Raw genomic sequence first — 6377 nt, forward strand, 5'->3', positions numbered from 1 at the left:
TTATTACTAATAATTATTATTATTATTAAAAATATAAATATAAAGCGAACTTTATTATTATTTACTTTTAATATAATAATTATAATTATAATTATAATTATTATATTATTAATATTCAAATATTGATTCTTTTTACGAAATTAATTACGTTATATATGTATGCGAAAATACATGTCTCTATATATCTATATATATGTAAAAACAATGACAAACTTCTTAGACTAAGGGTCATTAAAATAGTCATTAAAATAAATGAGTTTAGCATTTACATTCACTTAATACCTAAAACATGTCATTAAATTGTTTCGCTTAAACAAACCCGTGATTTCACGGGTCATTTCACTAGTATATTCTGAAAAGCTAAATGACCATGACCCTACCAATAACAGTACTCCATAAATTTAGGACATCTTGAAACAGATTCAGTTGCTAGTTTAAACCCAAAATCTTGAACGAGTAGTGATGCATGATAAACGAAGAAAGACGCGACTTCAGCAGCAAAAGGCTTCATGCCCTGCAAGCAGTAAAAGAAGCAGATAACAATACCATTACAATTTATATATGTAATGTGATAAGAAAAACAGATTTAAAACAAAACATGCATATATAAACCTTCATTGACAGATCTGGAAAAACACGATCTACATGAAGTCGAATCTGTATTGAAAATGATCCTGATCTCCAACGACTCCGAATCCTTTTTTATTGAAGATGAATAATAATTTCAACGCTATCTCAGACATGTTTGATGGAGCTCAGAACTAGTAATCGTGCACATGAAAATCTTGTACGTGACCATATTTCAATAGTTAATTTGCATGGTGGTTCGAACCGTTCTCGAGCTGCACCAAATAAGTCAGAGACCACGGTGATTGGCGATTCGATTAACAACGAGTATTGGTCTTCATCTCAAAATTGAACTATGTACATACAAAAGTTGAAATTTTTTATATAGGCTAAGATCTAGATGTCATAAGAATAATGTGAGTTAAATATACATAAAAACATGCAAGCACTCAGGCTCAGATTAACAAGGCAAGAAAAAAACATGTGAAATGAAAAAGTCTAGTCCAGTTTGGTGTGCAAAATGTGAACCATATAGATAGAGTCTCTTACATGGTTTAGAGAATGTGAACCAGATCCAGACAATTTTAATTTAAAAAACTTCTTGGATACACACTAGTGTGTTCAGATTTCAGAACATGTTATACACATCTAATACACATGAATAGTGTTATAGCAAGTAAAACTAATTGAAGGACCAGTAATGTGTATCATGTATTAAGGAAAAAAGGTGGTACCAGTATTTTAACGATTAACACCACCCACGAGAAGCGATTTCTTGCATTTCCTTCGGAGAACAGGAGATCAAAATGACAAAGATTGGGGCGTGCAGTCGCACAGAGCCCAATATCCGAAATGACCAAAAAATATAGCTCAATAAAATGTTTAAAAATTAACGGTTTAACAATTAAAAAATAAAATACCTAATATAGTTGGTGATTGAGTTCGTTCGTATATAAAAGACCTACTTTCATTCCATTAAATTGACGGGGAATCTCCCTTAACATTTTGTTAGAATATAAAGACGCTTCAACATTCTTAATATACTCAGTAACTCTCTTATAACTAATTACACACGTGAATCCTCTTTGAATAACTTATTAAAACAACCTTTATCGAAACTTAAATGAATCCTTCTTATATCAAATTTGGGTTCAATACTAATAGCCGCCCTCTCTATAAACATATCATTCGAACCCTCTATCAAAATATGCAAAATCCATTACTAGATCATAAAGTAAATAGAATCAACTTAGAATCATGAATGAAGAATATACACAATTATCAGTTCATATGACATGAGTATAGTATCCGAAATGTATAAAAGCATAAGTGAAGGATTATTATCACATCTCCGTAACTTGTAGCCTACAAACATCAAAGTCTAGAAGGACAATTTTCTCAAAGTACACCAGGATGATACTTAGGCTGCAATGAAACTTAGCAGATAGCCAGGATACATGAAATATTTTGTACGAAATTAAAAATAGAAATAAACAAATACCTTGCAATGAGCGGTATTATTAAAGCATTTATATGCATATTGCTGTCATGCTGATATATGGAAGGGTGTTGCACTTGCACCTACACTAGAATGAAGGTCCACTAAAACATGACCTTACTGATTATTGACAAATTAGTTACAGGAAAGCAGCAAATGCAAACAGTAGAAGTATTAGGTTTAGCAAAAATACGTTCAGTGTCAAGAAGGATTTCTTCACAGATTATTTTGTATCCTGAGCGGCCCAAATTTTAAACTCCGTCATCATAGTAGAAGGTAAAAAGCTCTCGTGCACAATAAGTATCCTAGATAGCCTGACGATCCAGAGTACACGAATTATTATATTATTTTTAGAAATAATGGCTGATAAAAACATCAATGTCCAGATAATTGAATTACTCTGCTGCAACGAACTTCCAGTTGCAATTTTTCACTGAAAATGGTATGAAAATGGACACACATTTAAAAACTACAACTCCTAGGGAACTTATTCCTAAACTTTCATCTCATAATTCATTCTCTGATTTATACTTTTTAGAAATCCAGAATAATTCTTATGTAACAGATAGACAAAATAAGGTATATATTCAAAGAGAAAGTCAAATGGGTTAGCAAGAATACTTAATCACAACCAACAATTCAGTCTGCAAACATACCAGAATAATCGAAAGTACTCATCATCCAAATAAAGTAACTATGAAAGAAAACATATTTGTTTAGCTGTAGGTAAAAAATGATAGTGATGAGCAGGTGCCTCCGTGCCTATAATCAGAAAGTTTACTATTTGACCAAAAACATTCTTTCAATTTTACCCGTCTTAACGCAAATTGAATCTGCTTCGCTTGTTAGCCACAAGATACAAAATAAAATATTTTATTTCAGCGGAATGAGAACTAAAATTACTGACCTGACAAACCGGGCTCAGGATCATTGTTGTAAAACTCCTCGATTACTCATTACAATTGAAGATGATTCCGCATTAAAGAAGTGACATGAATAGCCTCTTCTAATATTGATAAGATTCACTTTGTATGCTAATACATAAATTGCTCTAAAACAGAGTTGATGCCATGCTTATAAACAACATATTTTACCATGCCTACACAAGATCATTAAAGGCATATCACAAGGTTATTATTTTAACAAGCCTCTCAATTAGCTACAAGGCAATTAAATAAATTCTATTTTGAAAATTTTCATTAAAATTGTGGCTTAACTTAATAAAGAATAACTTTGTCAAGGGAATACAATATAGTTCTCGGTTCCTAAAAATAGAATGCACAACCGAATTGTATGCCAGATTGCTTGCAAATACATTTATAATAGGGTGCCAAGTCAATCCCGAAGTACCCTGTCAAATATCAATAGGGGCACATCTCTTCACAATCAATTCTTCCATGAACGGTAAGATTCGTTTAAGTAAATTACATAACACAAATAGCTTCTCCTAGATACTAAACATGGTAGAAAACAACAAAAAAACCAGAACTTTAATATGGTTCCCTTACATTGGAGAAAAGGTGTTTAACGCAGAAAACAGGCTTAGCGATTCTTATCAGATCATCTTAAACGCAAAATTAATTATGAGCAAACCATCACTAAGTAAAAACAGAAAAGTTCATAAAAGATCATATCTTTAACCGGAAAAGCAGCCTACAATACTTCATTATCGTCTGCCAATTTTATAATACACAAACACCAATTGCATAACAGAACAAACATATTTATATAGTCGTAGCATTTAAGATATATAACTATAATAACTATATAACTAAATATATTTCACTCCTAAAAAGGACAGTTTCCTTCACTGTAATGACTATTTCCCAATTTTTATTTTCATCACGTCATATCCACTTTTAAATAAGTACATCCATAGTCACATTTGCATATTCAATGTCAAGCCTAACAATTTACAATTTACAAAATACAGAATTACACAATATAAATGGATTCATGTTGTACTTGAAAAGCAACCTAATTTAATCAATCTACAAAAAATAAAAGTAACCTACTTTAATCAATAGACAAATAAACTTTTCAACATAGGAGAAAAAAAGCAGAGATCTTTATTACTGTATATATTTATATCATACATTCAGAAAACAAATCAATACAATATGCAACAAATTTTATTGATTTACAAACAAACCTGAATTTACAGATCCGTACATACTCAAAATTAGTTCCTGAATTCAATTCAAGTATCATCCAGCAACTCCAAATATTAATTCACAGCAGTTTCTGATTCAGTTGATACAAGGCGGGACCGGTATTCACTGAATAACGGCAATCATCTCTACGCCGTCGTCGGTAAGGTAAACATCGCCGGCGAAACCGTTCCCGACCTGTACCAAGCGAACTAGAAAACTACCGTGAAATTCAAATAATTGCTAGCTTCAATCAGCCACCGGTAGATGCAAATCTATCAATATCTATATTAGATCTGCATGTCATGTTAGTAATTCAAGTGTTGAGAGAGAAATCAAAGCAGTAGAGAACCCTATCTGTGTTGAGCGAGATATTTTTCAGATTTTGTTGAAGTGGGAATAAGTCGGTTACTTATAAACTAAACAGACGAATAGAATAACGCCACGTGGAATACATAGCTATTTGCAAATATGCAAGTTCAAGTGGGTGAATAGTTTTTTTTTTTTTTTTTTTTTTTTTGACTATTCTCTGCCAAAAGTAGCTTAAGATCCGGACGTGTAAGACCGTTCACACCGGTCCGCGGTTGGAGCTCCGTTGCCCGCCGCCGTTGCATCACGCCAATGCTAGCAGGTGCGGTTGCATCCACCGCGGTCCATTTTGTTTCTCAACGACATTATGCATCACTCGAGTGGGGCCCAATTTAAATGATATATCCGTTGGAAAAAATAGTCGTTTGTTATTTTTTTCTTTTTTTAAGGTAGCAATATATATATATATATATATATATATATATATATATATATATATATATATATATATATATGTGTGTGTGTGTGTGTGTGTGTGTTTCAAAACCATTTCATACATATTACTTCCACAATAATAATAAAAGCACTTAAAAAAATTATTTATTTGAGAATGGAGCGAGATAATGAAATTTATGAAGAGGCGTTATCACTCGCAAGTGCATATAATCTAACGCAAGTACCCGATGTAATTGATTTTTTAGAAGAAGAAGATGAAGCCGAAGGTGAAGTCGTATCGATACCTAGAGCTCCTAGAAGACATTTTCCTAAAGATCTAGAAGGAAAAGCTAGACAAACTATTCAACGATTATTTTTTCGACAACCCTACTTTCTCGCTCGATGTGCAACGTTTAATTTCTAAACATGAAGAAATACATGGTTTTTCGGGTATGTTAGGGAGCCTCGATTGTATGAATTGGGGTTAGAAAAATTGCCCAGTTGGTTGGAAAGGGCAATTTACACGAGGTGATCATGGTTACCACAATCATGTTGGAGGTAGTTGCCTCGTATGATACATGAATTTGGCATTCCTTTTTTGGGCCGGCTGGTTCAAACAACGACATAAACGTTCTAAATCAATCGGATTTATTTAACGAATTACTAAAAGATATGTCACCTCCATGTAACTACACTGTTAATGGATTGCATTTTAGTAGAGGTTATTATTTGGCGGATGGGATTTATCCGGAATGGTCTACTCTTGTTAAATCTTTCAAAAATACCAGTGATCCAAAAGCAACAAAATTTAAAAGATTTCAAGAGTCTGCTAGAAAAGATATTGAACGAGCTTTTGGTATACTTCAAGGTCGATTCGCTATTATTAAAACCCGGCACGACAATTTTATATAAGCAAAATTCAACTTATTATGTACACTTGTGTGTTGTTACATAATATGATAACCGAAGACAATGGTCGTGCATTTTGTGGTCTCGAAGAAGATTATCCGCCGACGCGTCGTCCTAGACATTTAGACTTCCATGAACGGGTTGCACTACATATGCGAATGGATAAAGAACTAAGGGATAAAAGCAGTTATCATTTTCTTCGAGATAAACTTATTGAACACATTTGGAATCTTCCACCAAACCACCCTATACGCTATGATCCAAGTTCAGGACCTTCAAGCATTCCCGAACATGTGATTGATCCACAACTAGATGAAAATGACGAGGTCGAAGAAGAGTATGAAGATGAAGACTAGTTTATGAGTATTGTATATTTTTATTTTTCATGTACTTTAATTTAATGTTTAATGTTTAATGTAATGTAGTGTTGAACTTTAATGCAATGTTTATTTTTTTAACAACACTTTTATTCAAAACACATTTTCAAACGGTTACATTTTTTGAAATAC

At 32.7% G+C, this 6377-nt stretch overlaps 1 long non-coding RNA gene across 4 annotated transcripts; it reads right to left on the reverse strand.

The window, feature by feature from the left end:
- Positions 1–231: 231 nt before the first annotated feature.
- Positions 232–4585, reverse strand: LOC139891483 (uncharacterized). 4 transcript variants are annotated; one of them, XR_011773678.1, is made up of 4 exons: positions 4218–4585; positions 2973–3164; positions 613–2379; positions 232–514 (listed from the first exon to the last, which is right to left on the reverse strand). It is a non-coding gene; the product is annotated as an uncharacterized lncRNA (long non-coding RNA). The 4 variants fall into 4 exon arrangements; XR_011773680.1 differs by having other exon boundaries at positions 613–1992; positions 2069–3164; XR_011773679.1 differs by having other exon boundaries at positions 613–842; positions 1302–3164.
- Positions 4586–6377: the final 1792 nt, after the last annotated feature.

The sequence above is a fragment of the Rutidosis leptorrhynchoides genome, chromosome 2 (assembly GCF_046630445.1).
Source record: "Rutidosis leptorrhynchoides isolate AG116_Rl617_1_P2 chromosome 2, CSIRO_AGI_Rlap_v1, whole genome shotgun sequence".
NCBI lineage: Eukaryota > Viridiplantae > Streptophyta > Magnoliopsida > Asterales > Asteraceae > Rutidosis > Rutidosis leptorrhynchoides.